Genomic DNA, 17,302 nt, shown 5'->3' with positions numbered 1-17,302 from the left:
TCAAATATTTTGCTCTTACTACTAATGGAATTAGCATAATTTTTTTTTTATTTTTACTTTGATCAGTTACTTCTCTTATGAGAGAGAGCTCTATTTCTCATTTTACCTATCTGTACTTGTATACATAGTTCACGGGCTATATATAGTATAGTTATGTTACATTGGCTTTCTGGTTATTCGATATGGATTTTCACTTGAAGTATTTATTGTCCTATTTATAAAAGGTAAACCTGAAATTGTGATGAAGATTAATATTCTTGTTGGGTTTGCAGAATATACCCACAAATGATGCAAATGATTAAATGTCTTTATATTGCCTGAAAGTCTACTGTTTTAATAGATTAATTTGGCCATGTATTGTGTTAATGTCTTGTATAGAAACATTTTTTGGAACACTTTACAATTTTGAAAATAATTCTCGTCTTAAAATTGTGGATTACTTGCCATTTTTTAAGGTTTATTTTTCATTTTGTTGCAGGGCACAATTCCCCAAATAGAGACCACCTTGCAAATAGATAGACGTCTATTATCTCTACAAATCTGAGATTACACTATATGTATGTAATGGAGTTATACCTCTCAACCTTGCAACACAAGAAATCTGGACAAAGCTAAAAATAATGGGGGACAAAAGCCCAAAAATAGGGACACATTTTAAATATTGTTTATATAAACTTGGAGAGTTGCTAGAATTAAATGTATTGAGTTAGCATGCATTTTTCTAAAGAATATGAAGTATGGAACTCAAATGTCTGTCGTTAATCCTCACGGTTTTGCCTGAAAACCAATCATTTGATGAGGATCAGAATAAAAATGAGGCAGAAATCTGGACATTCTGTGAAAATTTGTACAGTTGAGAGGCATGGTGAAGTTTCTATCAATGCATACTTATGAAGATAAAAAAATGAAACCTGAATATGACTGCTACATTTTGAAAAGCCTGTTATTTTTTTTAATACAACTGATATAAAGCAGGGACATGCAGGGAAAAACTTTAAGCATTCTTAGAGAGTAACTTGACCTGACACCAGAAACAGCTTGTTTTTTTTTTTTTTGTAATTTTATATTAAATCTTACAATATATTGTTTGCATAGTGATTGCATTGTATGTACTCATATACTGCACTATGGACTGAAACATAGTTTCATACTATCAGCTAAGGAAGATGACTAAAATGTTTGAAATACAGTTACAGCCTCACATTGAAGTAAAATGTGCAGAATAACATTGAAAATTAAATGCTGTGGTAATCTGTGACGATATCATGATCTTTTAACTTTATTAAAAAAGAAAGTCACAGACAGTTGTACAGGCCTAAGTATTCAAAGCAATATGTTAACAAATTTTTTGTCTGGGCTCTTTTCAAAATATGACTGTTAAACACGTTGGCTTTCAAATGGTCAAAAAAGTCAAACCTTGGAATTGTACTATAGCATGCAACTGAAAGGCCACATATCATCAAGAAAGTAACCTTTTCCCCAAAGATGCATGACCTCAGAGTTAGAATAAAGTATTGAGAATTTAGGGTGCAGTGATGGTAGCTTGTGTGTTGTCTGGGGGGCTCTTACAACATCTTTATTTTTAGATTCATTGAGTATTGACTCCCAGTTTTTTTTCTCTTTTCGAAAGTCAGCATTCCTGCTTCTAAATCAGAAGCATATTATCAATGCATTATAATGCATTATTTTCAGTTGTCCTATAAATGTTCACAGTTCAGACTCCACTTTTAAAGTGTAGCTACTGTTAAAAAAAAAAAAATCTAAGCAAAAGGTCAAATTGAAATAAAATCATGCAGAGTACCACGTTCAAAGCTGTCAGCATAACATAGTGTTATAGTACGAGTTTTCTCAACCTTGATTCTGAAGTGCAGTTTGCTTTCTAGCCACCAAAAGGGAGTTGCGTGCATCTCCTTCTATTCCTTTCTAGAAGGCATGAGAGTAAATAGTGTTCCTCACCCCCTACGTGCACACTAATGTCAGGTATTTGTTGAAAGAGAGAGAAATCTGCCTACAGCTTCCAGAAGCCTGGAAAATCAAAGCTATTTCATGCTGTTCTTTCCACATTATTAAAAGAGACACCAATATCCTTTGATAAGCGTGAAATATGCAGTAGTCAGAAAGCTCTCTTCACCCTCAGAGTAATTTTTTTCTGTCGTTCTCTCTAGGGAGCACAGCTCTGATTGCAAATTAAACAAGGAGTGCAAGGCACCCTTCATTTCTCATGCAGAAGCAGACAAACTAAATATAACCAGCAAAAGAATGAAAGAGAAGAAAAACAAACAAAGGAGATGGCTTGTGGCATTTTAAAGCTTTCACCTAAAAATGCAGTAGTTTTTTTTTGTATATTTAATTTAAAGGGCAACTGCTTATATAAACCACTTGCTGTAGTGTAACAGTCTTCCTGTGAGCTGTAAGCATCTGCATTTTTTTCACATTGTCCTAGTATTGGCATACCCTAAGATAATGATACATTTAATTCAGTCTATCTCTCAAACAGAACTGTAGTTAACTGCCTTCATAAGTGCTAGGGTCGTGACATTGCAGTCAGTCACCATGGTAACCACCATACAGAGGCTATTAGGCAGGCAGCTATGCATAACCAGTGCATTTTGCCATAGAAGAGCGAGAGGTACTCATATTCCCACTGACTGGAACACCAGGATTTCAAAGTTTCTTGGGAATTAAGGGAATCAAACCCGCCCCCCACCCCCCCAAAACACTGCTCAGGTGCATACAATACACAAGTAGAAATAAAAACAGTAGAGAAATCAGGCATCCAAAGTTAGAGAACAAACTGAGCATATCGTTTGTGATGTCTGAAAATAAGTTATGTATTTTTTGCCTAAAAAATGTACATCTGTCTCATTTGATGTTTTTTTCCTTTTCTAGTGCTTTCTGCTTACCAGCCATTGTTTACTTTTTTAAACTGACTGTTAAAAGCTTTCATAAGTTCAGAATGCTGGCCTGTCAAAGAAGGTTGCATTTTTTTAATCAGGGCCTCTGAAATGAACATTTTCAACAAAACAATTCCACATAGCATATTAGTAATTGATATATGTTACAAATTGTACACATCACTCTGTTATCAGGGTATTAGTAAAAACCAAACCATACATTTGGAATCCATGCACTTGTAGCATGCCTAATATTTTGCTCTGTATGAAATAAATCAAATAACATGCAACATTTCATTGCTGCACCTCATGACAATTATCAGAAAACAATGTAGGGAAAAGATTCAAGTTGTACTCGACACCGTCGTGGTTTGTGACAAATGTTTGAAGAAACTGATGACAAAAACATGTGAAATGGAGAAAACTGTTCATTTTTGATGAAATAATCATTTGTAATCTGATATGCCTTTGTTAGATAATTTACCGAGTGCATTCTATAACTTAACATTTTCTATACTCAAGTGAAAACAAAATTTGTTATTTCTCAGCTTTGTTGTAGTTAATATAATTTTGTAAATAATATAGCTTGCACTAGCTGTTAATGTTACTTGCCTAGTGTAATGCTGTGTTCCACTAAGCCTTACCTAAATATTCATGTGTACCTTCAGGGCCAGCTTTAGTAATTGTGGAACTCAGTTTGAACCATTTTAGTGGGTTCCTACAGCGGACTTCACCATCACCCTAACCTTCCCTCTATGCTGGCTTCCTGGACTTTAGACTATTCCATATTAGGTGTCAGAAATATTTACTATTCTACATACTGAAAATAAAATGTTTGTTACTTTATATTTTGTCATACCTCACGTTAAAACAGAAGTAAATGACTGAACTCCTGGTTTACTCTTAAAACCTATATCCCTTGAAGCTCTTCTTTGAGGTTCTTCTTAACTTACTTGGGTACAACTACAAGGGCATGTTTTGGTCTGTCACCGAGGCCCTGTTTCTACATGTTGCTTCATCAGGTAAATGCACCCTTGACTTACCAGTAAATGTTCCCAAATTAATTTGACTGCTTGTATCTCCTAAAATTGGGTAGGAGATTAATGCCTACTTTTACCTACCTCCAAATATCTTTTCTTCCTCCCCACGTTTGCCTCATGCTTCACTCTCCTTCACATCATATGCTTTACAATAGTATGTACTGTAAACATTTTTTTCTTTGCATATGTTCTCCACAGTAACAATATACTATTGAGTGTACAGTTACTCTTACTAATTTTTTTGACTGAATTCTTATATCGCATCTCCTTATGATTGCATTCATTTATTTAACATGCCATTCTAACTTATGCCTCTCTCCACGCTTTCATCTTGCATTATAAATGCTGTTTCAATATTAGTTTATTGCTTGTTTGGCTTTTCCCCCCACCATGTTAAGTCTGAAACATGGTATAAGAGGATCAGTGCTCTCCCTTGGTTAACAAACATTTAATAAATAAAAACTATCCTTGAAAGTTAAATACTTTACAAACTCCAGCATTTTGAAAGGTGCTGCAGACAACACTCGGGCCATGTTATGAAGAAGTAGGGGTGTAGTCAGAGAATTCCATTTTGTACTTAGTCTCTTATTGCTGTCCCCAGCCCACCTGGCACTAAAAAAATGTTGCTCCCCCAAACACATAAATGCATGCATTATTTTTAGCTGTTCCCTCTAAATCCAGTAAAGACATTGTTTTTGGATTAGAAATTCTCTCTGTAAGCAAGTTATGTACTGGTTGTTGTAGACATTCATTTAGACTGTCAAAAACATATGTCCTGAAAAAACTACAATCATCTTAGTGATGCTCAGAGAAAATGTATTCTGTGGAGTACAAAGAGTATGCCTGGCTACACCCTTGCTAAGAAAGTAGGTCCATTTTGAAATACAAAACCTGATGAAATCTTGTAGCTCTTAACACTCCCAGCATCCACCTCCCATACCCAATGTCCTTGGATGCCAGGAAGTCCTGAACAGACGAGTTAGTGAGGCTGTGCTTAAGGGTTGTAGAAACACTGGGGGGATGACTGCATGAACAATTTCCAACTTTATCCAGTCTCATCATATATTATCCCTTTATGAATGGCCAGAGTTCCTTACCTGGCTAATTCTCATAATGTGTTAGTCTTTGTGTTTACACAAAAAAACAGATAGCTGTTGAATTTCCTCAAAATGTTTATCAATAACAATAGTAATGATCCTGGGCATATTTTAGAAATGGCATTGCTCATACACTATCACACTTGTATTTCCTAAAGTTTGTAACAGCAAACACCAGTGGAATAAAACGGTGCCAGGAGTTATAAAAAATGTTTATTCGCTCATAAAATTACAATTAAAAAGGTAAGCGCTTTTACATCTGCTTCATCAGAACTTTTAGACCTGTAGAAGGTCTGATGAAGCAGTTGTGAAAGCGCTTACCTTTTGTAATTTTAATTTTATGAGCGAATAAACTTTTTTTATAACTCCTGGCACTGTTTTATTCCGCTGGCGTTTGCTGTTACACATTTTTGTTTTTATTTCCAGCGGTTTATTTATCTCAACAAGTACATTTCTTTTATTTCCTAAAGTTTGTTTATTGATTTAATTTGTTAAACTAGCTCAGTGGGCTAATATTTAAATAACTTTTGTCAGTAGTATCACTGGTCACAAGGGCAAAAGAATGGTTTTCATGGAGGAAAACTTTAGAGTAGTCGCTATGCATCATGGTTGGGCAAGTGGAAGGAAATCAGAATGATTTAGGGAAACTCACATGGATGTAGGGCGAACGTACAAAATTCATACAGTTTGTTCAATGTTTTATAATGCACCCCCCAAAAAAAAATGTCCCCCAGTCCAGTTAATCCATTTTCTAGCTTTAACTTTCTTCTTGTCTGCCTGTTTTGTATGCAACCTTGAACCTGTGATACACCAGTCCAACTGTTTTCCTACTTTAAGCTAATGAATCATTTTTCTACTCACCTCTGCCTCCCTCCATCCAGCTCACTCACCTCTTGTTTAACTTTTCTAAGATTAGTTTGCTTCTCTCTATTGCTCTTGTCTATAGCAAGCATTTCTCTGCCATGCTGTTGAACTGGTAACATTCTGTTACAAGCCTTTGTGATCGTTGTTAGCTTCCAGGTCAGTATCTGCTATTTATTTTTTCTTTTTGTTTACGCTCACTGTTTTCATAATGTCTGAGACTATTCCCAGTCATTTTGTGTAACTGTATTCATTAGCAACCATCCAGTCATAAACCCATGTCAGCAAGAGATGCAAAAGAAACCCGGTACCTCTCAGTCTTCAAATAAAGCCTGGTCTCATTATCTTCCAAGATGGTAACTGGAGCGGTTCACAAAACAAAATAATTATTTTGGGTTAAAAATTCTGAGGAATAGCAACTGATCACTATGGGAGCATGAGCAGCAAACGTACTGACCCATACAAGAGATGTGAACCTGCAGTTACTAACACTGGACTAGCCACTACTGCAAGGCAAGATGGGACATATTATTTGCTCCACATAAAAACTTGTAACTACTATGGCAGCAAGCCTACAGGTAGGAAAATTCCTTGTACTTTGTTGTAGTGCCTCTCAGCCCAGTCTCTGGGGCACTTAATGACCCTGTCATGGTCAAGTGCAGGGCCCTATTGACCCATGACTAGCCCTGTGTACCTTGTCATAATTTGTGGTATCAGGAACCCTTTTGTCCTTTTTATTTACTCTGTATTTGTTTTAATCTGAGAAGTACAATGTTGCATGAAAGTAGGAGCCTCAAGATTATTCTAGTAAAATGATTTTGCTTTTATGCATATTCATAATCATACAACATGGTCTGAACTGCAGTTCAGTTTCAAAATAGAGCATGTGCTGACAGCATTGATACCAGGAACTCGTACATATTAAAAACAAAGTAGCATTATTACCTCCATTACTGCCTTATGCACACATTTTACAGCTTCAGAAAAATACAGGTATTCATCAGTGGACAGTAATGGACATGTGCTGTGGATATATCAAGGCTGGCAGTATATGTATGTGTCTCATGGTGCTTATAAAATGGATATTGTCACTTTAATGACTAATTTATTGTGAAAATCAAATCAGTTGTCTTGTATTAAAACATTGTTTTTTTATGTATACTAAAACACCCTTTAGCTAAATATCTTTATTTCATCATAACTATAAATATTTTGCTTTGCTTTCCTCATTGAATTAATATTTTCCTTTATAAATCAATGTTTTCACTTTTATCTTACATTCTGATGCTTTTAAACCCTTAGACAAAGCAGGGAAATGAAAACTAATTCCTGCTATCTAAAAAACATCTTGCAAAATTTAGTTTTATAATTTTAAGATCATGAAAATAGACTTGTAGATGCATTCTTTGTTTCTATAATTCATGACACCACGTTAGATCATATCACAGATAATCCTTTAAATATGCAGAGTTTTAACGTTTCTATTGAGCATCAATTTTTAAAATAATGAGGCTTTAGAAATATAAAGACAAAGAATAAAGACATGAACAGGATTAAATGTCACATTTGCATTTCATGGGTTTCTATCAAAAGGTTTTAAAAAGGAACAGTATTTCATTGTTCCTATTACCCAAGTTGGTATTCACAGGACAACCTATGCAACTGACTACAAAATGAAATAACAGAAATATCTTGCCCTTGTCCAAACTGTTTTACTACATATAGAATCAATTATACGGGAAAAAAATACAAAACTGGGTATTGAAAGCAAATTATCGAACTCCAGTAGACAAAAAAAAAATAAAGTATATATAAAAAAAACAAACTCAAATGGTAAAAAGGTCACAAAGACAAACCATTTAGTAAAAACAGTAGGAAAAAATGAGCCAAGCTAGGATCTTTACTGTGTAATACTTTAAACCTCCTGTAGTGGGGGGTCATGAGACATACACAAATGAATCCTTAAAGGGACAATCCCAGAGTCTAAAAGTCTGACTGAAAGAAACTTATCCTGATACCTCACAGTTATCACCACCCACTTACCATGTAATCAACCATACTGCTGGTTACTTTATGCAGCCCTGTTTTCATTCCCTCTGGCGAATGCAATTAACAATATATTAACTGTGCGGCTCTTTGTTTCCTTTCTTCTGCCTCGCATAACTATGAGCAGTATAGTGAGGAGTACAGTTTAGTGAATTCAAACTAAGTCTTGGCAGTCTCTTTTTTTTTCTCAATTTTTTTTTATTTTTCAAATACATTTGAATGAATTCCATAGTATTTATACATAACATCTTAAATAACTATGTGCACTATTTACATTAGCCTGACACTATAACATATCTTAATGTATACAATTATTTTATGTCCAATCCATTATCAGAGTGTCTGATCAATTATTATATAGTGCCAATCAACAATAAGACTTTTCCCCAAGGGTTGTTGATAAATGGCTTTGGATAAATTCTTAGTGCTTTTAATTTCCAATAATACTGTGGTCTTCAGTAGGCTGTAGAAGTCTTCCAAAGTTTGTATTGTGTTTGTATTTCATCTTCTTGTTATACACTTCCTTGAAATTGCAAGTATAGTCCATACTAGATATGTTTGACCTATTCAAATGAGGACTTTCGTTCACATTTAATAATACAAGAGCTTTAGTTAAATAAAATGATTAATTAAATAAAGCTTGTAGAAAGTTATTAATACCATTCCAAAATGGCTTAATTTTAACACAATCAAAGAAAATGTGGTTCCAATCTGCATTGTGTACTTGCTCACATCTCCAACATATTCCTTTTATGGAAGAACTAATTTTACTAATTCTGTCTGGGGTTAAGAATGCTCTGTGCAAGCATTTCCAATTAAAAAAATTCCAGTATTGAGTAAAGGATGTATATTTTATCAATAATAAGATATTTGTTTTAATATCTTCAGTTAACTGTATTGAGTGTCCATTTCTATATTTACAATATGAGGTTTTGGGTGTTTTATAGTTTATCAATATTTTGTAAAATTTTGAAATATTGTTTCTCATGTCAGTCATTATATATGATTTAATATATGTATTTCGTAAATTTAGCTATTTCTTTAAATGAAGAATTGTTAATTATTTTACTTAAATCTTGCGAATATGACAGAATACTCTATAAAGTTAGCCAGTCCTGTTGCGGAATTTTGTATGTTGTTTTTATTACTTGCATATCTAAAACATTTAGTTCTTTGATACATTGGAGCCAACAAACAAATCCTTTCTGTTGCCAGGAATTAATAATTTCTCTGTATATTTTATGTGGAAAGTTCTTTGTGACTACTAATGGTGTTAAAAGATTAAACCAGATTTTTAAATCTATATTTGCATTAATGTTGTTGTCTTTCGGCTTTTCCTGGTTAGAGGTCACCACAGCGGAATTCTGGTCCACTAATGATTGGCAGTAGATTTTGACGAATGCTGAGGTGCCAGCTCGACGTTCAACCTTCAACGAAGGCACACCCATTTACGCATGTCTTTCGAACGCCCACCCAACCGCGGGGAGGACATGCAGACTTCACACAGAAGGCACTCCCTACACTCCAGCCAAGAATCGAACGGGAGAACCTCTTGCTGTGAGGCAATAATGCTACCACTGTACCACCGCAGCATCTATATAATTTTCCAAAATGAGTTGATGTAATAATTGATCATAAGAGTTTTAGTGGGTTTAGTTATGTTGTATTCCATATTAATACATATGTGCCATGGCAAATTATTTTTATCTACTTGAAAATTTTTTTTGTAAATCAAATTTATTTATTGATATTACAGTTAGTAATTCTTTCCAATTTGCAGAGTAGTTTGGACTTACCCAATCTGAGATTGTTTTAGATATTGATGCTTTTATATATGTTTCTATATCGGGAAAGTTTAATCCTCCCAATTTCCATGGTCTGATATGATATATTAAAGCTATTTGGTTTCTTTTGGGAAACCATAAAGATTTAGGCATGAATTTATTTCTTTAAGTATATTCCTTTCTGGTAGCAGTTGTATTGCCAAGGCTATATATATGATATTGGGCAGTAAAACCATTTTTATTAACTGTAGTCTATCTTCAAATGTTAATATTATTTTGTTCCATTTTTCCACAGAGATTTTAATTGTATTGATGATATTATTGTAGTTTTTTGAGACAAATTCATTATTATCCTTGCATAACTCAATTCCTAGATATTTTAAGGTAGATTCTTGTTTCCCTATGATGTGATCCCCCTTAATCTGCAGTTCTTTTTTTATTTAAGAATACAAATTTTGACTTTGATTTATTGAAATGGAGTCCTGAAGTCATGTGAAATTTGTCAATTAATGTATCTAATTCTTCTAATTTCTCTCATGTATTAGATAATGTTAGTAATATGTCATCAGCAAATAGCATTACTTTAGAATTGTATTGTTCATAAACATCTATTCCTTTGATTTTTTATATTGTTACAAATTGAATCTGCCAATATTTTAATAGCCAGAACAAATAGAATTGGTGACATGGGACATCCTTGTTTAGTGCCTTTTGTTTTATTTATATATATATATATATATATATATATATATATATATATATATATATATATATAGATTCAGAGGTAAAAGGACCTAACTTGACATACGCTAAATTATTTGTATTTTATATAGATATATTCCTTAGGAGATGAACAAAGGAGTCTTAGCAGTCTCTTGATGTATTCCCTTACTCCATAGTAAAGCAATCTCAGAATTAGTATATAAAACTATCACAGGTTGCCATACTGTACAATCCCCTTGTAATAGTAAGTTTTGGCTTCATTGTTTAAAATTAATCTATTGTTTGTTACACTTTTTTTACAGCAGGTCAGAAAACCATTACACATGGCTAGTATTCAGAGATCAAACAACAAAACATGAGAAAAAAGACTGCTTCTAGTACTATTTGAAACTTACCTCATTCTGATGCTTTCTACAGAGCAAGTGACAGTCACACATAATATCATAGCACTTGACTAGCATCCAGAAATCTGCACAAAATAAAATATGGAATAAACACACACCTTTGTTTATTAATGTTTTAGCTTTGCATTGCTTGTATGCTTTCCTGCAAGGTAGTAGCAAGTGAGATCATAAAATTCCTGAAAGGCTACTTTTCTCCGAGGATAAAAAGCACAGGTGAAACTAATGAATGATTCTGTTACAGTTGTTGAGTACAACTACAATTTTAGTTGGAATTTGACTAAGACCATTCAAACTTCCTGTAAGCATCCCTCCCCAAAACCCCACAGCCAGAGCTGGGACATGTTCAGAAAGTCAGAAAATAAAAACAAAAAAAAAAATAAAAACTCTCTGGGACTGTCCCTTTAAGGGCATAATAGTGTTTCAGCTACATAGCCACTGAATGCCTTTGACTTTTATTACTTTTTAAATCATTACGGGTACATTCAGGCCAGTCAAGCCAACCCCCACTAGAGCAGACATGCCATTGTTCAGCCTTTTTCTGACCTCATTAGTGCAGCATAATTGGATTGTTTGCTACACTTTAGAAACACAGAACTTGCCTGTCCATAAACATTGCGGTGCCTGCAAAATATCCAAAATAACATCCAAACCAAAAGGTAAAAAGTTTGCACATACAAACCGTTTTAATCCTCATTGTGAAATACCTTAAACGTCCTATATTTGAGGCCTATGGGATATAAGAAAATGGTCCCTTAAGGATATATCAGTGTTGCTACATGACTTCCGAAATTCTGTATTAGAACCATTATCCTATTTCAAAATTACTTTTCTTTGTTGTCTTTTATTAGACTATGATTTAATTTTATTTTCTTAGTCTATTCTGCTCTAACAGTCATTTTTTCTGATGAGACTCAAGGCCTTCCAAAAAACTACAAGCAGTTTTTTTATTTTAGTCTGTGAGTTGCTTAAACTGATAGAGCTGCTTTCTGTTTCACCTGTTCCATTTTGTTTTCTGTTTTTTAAATCTTCTTGGACTGATTTTGTTCTATGTGGCAGTTAGACATTTAAATTACCCAGGTTGCACATTACACATGCTTTTTTCATTGGTTAATTTATTTCCTGAGTGATAAACAGAATATATCTGTGGCCTTATCTTCTGATAGGATTCAAGGCCTGCAAAAACTACAAGCACTGTTGGTGACTTCTTACTGGTTATTCTTCCCACCGACCTCTCATTCTTTAAAGGAGAACTCCACCTAAAAGTCATGTTTTTCGTTCCAAAAAGTGTTTTTCCTTACCTGTAATCCAAGACTAAACACTTCACATACAAAAAAAATCCCCCAAAAAAACAAAACAAAACAAAAAAATTTTAATTTTGGCTTTCTTTCTTGCATCTGTCTCATTTGTTAGATCGCAACAGCTGCTAAGCACAGTAATTAAGTTAGGTCACTTATTCCAACAACAGAACAAGTAAGAAAACAATGACATTTAAATGTGATTTACCAGTTACAGATTATCAGCATCACACCTCTGATAAATAGTGTAGCCTTGAGTCTGAACAAAACTAAGGCTTTCAAGCTTAGTTTTCAGATGCACATGTCTTTCCCTGCAATAAAACTCAGTGCCATAAAGAAAGAAAGCAAATATATTAATTTAACTTCTTGCTTTCAGCCAGTATATGATTTTGCATTTTTTCTAAGCTGTAATTTCTGCAAAAGTGCATGTTTCTTCTGGAGTTTGGGTAAGAAGATTAAAATCAAATACTTAATTCTAGTTGCAATATTTAAAACTGTTAATGCAACACAAAACATTTCAGCTTAATTAACACCTGTTAATCACAGAGGTCAGATTTCTCACACTTGAACACTGAACTTACTCTGAAAAGAACAATTAACTTAGCTACATTTTCAAACCTGTCATTCAAACATTCCTTAAGTACTGCAACAGAGATTGCCACTAATGAAAATCAAAGGAAGCAAAGTAATTACAAATGTGGATTAATGCCGATAGTGAAAGTAAGCAGTCACAGCAATGTTGTCAACTGACGAGAAAAAACTACAGTAGATGATCCCCACAACTTAAGGATTTCTTTCTGTCCTCTCCTAAAATGACCTTAGGAAGGTGAAGCCATGAGTTTATAATAACAAAATGCTAACCATGGCAGCCTTCTTCAGATCATTTTGGGGTATAACAAATTAGAAAATAACAGTAATCATTTACTTTGATACAGGGGCATTAGCAATGCAGAAAAGTTCAAGATTTGCTGAAAAGTTTTTTTTTTAGTTTTTGGGTGAGGTTCTTTAATCTGCTTTTCAAACTTGGTGATTTTTAAGCTGCCCACTCTTACTGTAATTTGAGGTTTATAAACTCCTCTAAATTGAGCTTTATAAACTCTTCCCTTTCTACACTGCTGTTGATATCTTTAATTATTTGTTTGCCTTTCCTTCTGCTTATTTTGAAAAAAGTGCATTTTGTCTCTTATTGTCAGTTTTACTGATTTCTCTTGCTCTAAATTCATTATCAAGTTGGCTGTTGGATATTTACAACAAGAAGACAGCAATGTTTTCCATCCTAGTGACAGTGGGTGGTAGCCTGGTCTGTATAGGTTGAGGAAACACACTAGAGATTCCTGCATGTAGTTGCTTTATTGGCTGGAGGGCTTATTTATCAGCTTGCCTTATTTTTAGAGTCTTTATAAATTCTACACAATTGAGTGGCTCTTGGCTCATTTCTACAAAGCAAAGTCATTTTATTGAATAATCACACTTTTATAAGTTGTACTGCTATTATCTTGAATTACTTATTGTCTTTCTTTAAGTTTGTTTGCTTGTGGTAGCATTTCTCTCCAGACACACTCTTAATGTGCTTTTACATTAGGAGGACTGGGATTATTCACCTAGTGACAGCAGGCATTTACCTTGTCTATCTGACTTGGGAAGTGCACAAAAGGGTTTTAAGTGTAGTTGTTCTATTGGACATTGGGCTCAGTAGTCAGTTTTCTACATTTCCAGTGCTTCAAAACATTTGACAACCAAAATACCAAACTAAACAAACTCTACAAATATGATATGGCTCCAGCACAAGTTCAACAACTTTGATAAAAGTAAAAAATACATCAAATACTATAGGAACAACCCAGACCAAGTGCTTTCACCCTGCTAAAAATTGGGCTTCATCAAAGTCTGAAGTCAATTACCCAATTAATAAATTGACCAACTGCAACATGCTCTTAATTTAAACACTAAACCAAATGGTGAGAATATAAAAATCATAAATACTGTTGCATCTATTAAAAAATGTACAAATAAAATGAATGAGTTAAACTAATATGAAAATACACAAATAGGATGAGTAAAATCCTATGCTAAATGACCACATCATTAAAATTCTTTTGCTTTTAATTTTAAAACATTAGAAATGGAAATGTGGTCATTCAAACTAGGCTTTTTGCCTGCATTTTGTCTAACTTGCCAGGTTAATTCCTTGTATTTAAGTATACAATACACATCCCCACCATTGTCCTTCACTGTCTCTTTGTCAATAATAAAAATATGTATTGGATATTAAAATATATTCAGTGGTGTGCCTGTATACAGCATTTGATGCTCCTGTATAACTTAAGTCCTTATAAATCGAGTCCCTTAACCTTCTTTACATAGAAGGAGGGGGGGGCATTAAACATGTCACCACATATGCAATGTTCTTCATGTTGCAATTGCAGATACCTGGACAAGTCGAGGACCTATCAAAATCGCTAACTAAAATGTGCAGTCATCACTGATAAACCTGCACATTTTACAGGCACCACATTTTCCCACTTTGATTTTGGGTTGACTTTGAGTAAGTTTAAATCTATTCTCCACTTTGTCTTTAATATTTTTACTTCTACTATAAGTGATCATTGGTATTGCATCTATCTTGTCCTTCACCTCAGGAGTAAACACCACACCCCATGTCTTTCTAAGGATGCTCACTGTGATGTCCGCACACTGGACCAGTAATCAAGGATCCTCAATCCTCAGCACTAGCACCAGTGAGGGGTGTGCACATTGGGGGGATAACAAGTACATACACAGTAAAATACAATTTCTCCAAAGAGCGTACGGAGATCACAGTCAGTCTGGGATTGGTTTCTTCCTTTTCTCTCCAGATCCCCAGTAAGACTTCCCAGTGGCACAGCTATAGGGTTCAGATCTCAGCTGAGTAGTCAAGCCAAAACCTCCAGTACCCTCTCTGTCCAACCAGTGCTTCGTGTCCTTGCCCAAGTAGCTGACATGCACACACTTTGAAATTTGGTTTATATACAAACACACAGGCACTCCTGGGGAAGGCTGGCACAGATTGTCCAGCTATGCCCCCTCCTGCCAGGCTATAAGGTAGTAATCACTGCCACCAACTACTCTTATCAGCTACTAATAAGACCCTTCCCAAAGGGTGACCATTTTCACTGTGTAATGTTACTGTTATCCAAATAGTAAGTGTGACTGAGCAGCAAGACTATTGGAGTGGCTTGGGCAGTATAATCAAATAGATGCAATTACTCTCTAAGAGCTTAAATTATCTCTAAACAAAACAGCCACAGTTGAAAGTTTTAAAATATTTAATAATAAATAAAAGCACAAGACAAATCTCATCAATTCAACAAAGTGCCAATCAAGAGTTCATTGATCACAGGGAACTTTTAAAACAATATGGTAGGATATCTGACATAAATATAGAAAACAGCTAGTTTAATCTGGCTAAATTCCTATTTAACTCTAAGAGAAATACTAAAGTCTAAGATCCTACTTACAGAGCAAATCAAGTACTGATGAGCTGATGTCAGCTTCAGACAAAATCCAAAAAGCTCTAATCTTTCTCTCTGAGATGGTCTTAAATTGATATACACATTGCTGCTAAGTCATTTCACATTATATCATTTTTGACAACTCTGCTGAAGTTTTCCAGGCTTGGGGAACTCAAAATTTAACAATTGTTTGTAATCTTGCACCTAACTGCCAGGAAACCACAGCAAGAAAGGATACTTTATATATTAAAAAAAAAAAAAACTAGTAATTAACTCTTGTCCTAAGACAATAGAAATAATTTCTTAGTCTAGACATCCTGTCTCTGAGCTTGAGATCAGTCACAAAATGCTTCGCATATCAGCTTTCTTGAGCAGGGTCCACTGTGGTTAAATTTTTGAAGCTCAGAACATGTAACACATTTTTCTTACATTTAGCTTTCTTACATTTGTAAAAACACGCCTGTGGATCATATTAATATTTACAATGACAGAATTATTTACAAAATTCTGTCTAGCTAGGATGACAGCCTTCACACTCACAATCTGTGGAGTGTTAGTATTGAAGGCTATAACCATTACTCCCTTCTTTTTCTCTTTTTTCTTTAAATCTAACAGAGAAACTATCCACCTTTTCCTTAAATCTAACAGAGAAACTATCCACCTTTTCCTTAAATCTAACTGAGAAACTGTCAACCTGGTGAAAATATTGCCAGCTCTTAAAATTGGCTGAAATCTATTCTTTCTACATTCCTTGACTTCATCCTTAATCTTGTACAACATGTTAAGGGGGTAACCCCTGTCCAAAATCATGTTGATTAATTGACCTATTTACCCAAATAAAATCTTGCCACAACTGATCAATCTAGAGAGTTGCACCATTTGCCCTTTCATAGCACCCCTCTTGTGAAATGAGGGATGACAACTCTTGGAGGAATGGGCTAGAATAAGTCTTCTGGAAAGTGGTGAAGTAAAGTGCTTTGTCTAATTTGTCTTTGTATAAAATAACATTTAAATAATCCAATTCGTTAGCATCCCAACTATAAATAAACTTCAAAAATGAAGTCAAACTCTCCAAATATTTAATATGTTCTGGTATGCAACTTGCTTATCGTTTCCATAGGATCAATATATCATCCAAAATCTAAAATGATAATTTTATCAAAAAATAGACTGGTAAACAGTGCTTTTTTTTTCCATTCTGGCAACTCTAGATTAGCATAAATGGGTGGGTGGGGGGCACGTTTTTGCAACATCTAACACTTGCTGAAAGTATTCACCTTCAAGGAAAATAAAATTTTTCAACACATTTGCATGGAGCTGCTTACCATGCCATTGCCCTGTACAGATGCAAACACCCAGAATCATTGCTTATTTTCATTATACTGAGACAGTTTACTGTGCTATTTATTTATTTATTTTTTGCACTTTAAGGTTGCATTTCAAACTGCTATAAGGGCTCCTGTTGTGCACTGAAATACATTATAACTAGTGTGTTCTGTTGTGGTTCCTTTAACACTTGGGCTCCAAAATGGTCATTTTACTTAATGGTCAAAGTCTGCACTCTTGCAGCAGGCGAGGGTTAATCTGACAAATCTGAGCTGGAAATTGATGGTGGAAAGTTGACTGTATGCTTACTTGATTGTCTTTGGAGCGTAGTTAGTGTAAAA

Source organism: Protopterus annectens, chromosome 13.part0 (assembly GCF_019279795.1).
Source record: "Protopterus annectens isolate FY-2018-M chromosome 13.part0, PAN1.0, whole genome shotgun sequence".
NCBI lineage: Eukaryota > Metazoa > Chordata > Ceratodontiformes > Protopteridae > Protopterus > Protopterus annectens.
This window is presented reverse-complemented; position numbering follows the sequence as displayed.